The following is a 505-nucleotide window of genomic DNA, read 5'->3' on the forward strand; positions in this document are numbered from 1 at the left end:
GAATATATTGTTAAGTATCCCACTCAGGAATTCATAGACGATTCTGCCATGTAGGAATCCATAGAATAATTCTCCCAGAGTGGGATACATAGAATCATTCTCTATGCTAGGAACATCTATGTTTCTCCCTTGCAGGAAAACATAGATAACTTCTCCATCAGATATATATAGAAGTTTCTCCCATGCAGCAATACAAAGAATGATTCTGCCATGTAGGAATACAAGAATGTTTTCTCCCATGGAGGAACATATTGTTAAGTATCCCATCAGGAATTCATAGAATGATTCTGCCATGTAGGAATCCATAGAATGATGCTCCCCATAGTGGGATACAAGAACGCCTATGCGGGATACATAGAAGTGTATTCCCTTGCAGGAATACAGAGAATACTCCTCCCATTCAGATATATATAGAATGTTTCTCACATGCAGCAATACATAGAATACTTCTGCCAGGTAGGAATACATAGAATGTTTCTCCCATGGAGGAATATTAAGTATCCCA

The sequence above is a fragment of the Sceloporus undulatus genome, chromosome 5 (genome assembly GCF_019175285.1).
Source record: "Sceloporus undulatus isolate JIND9_A2432 ecotype Alabama chromosome 5, SceUnd_v1.1, whole genome shotgun sequence".
NCBI classification, from domain to species: Eukaryota; Metazoa; Chordata; class Lepidosauria; order Squamata; family Phrynosomatidae; genus Sceloporus; species Sceloporus undulatus.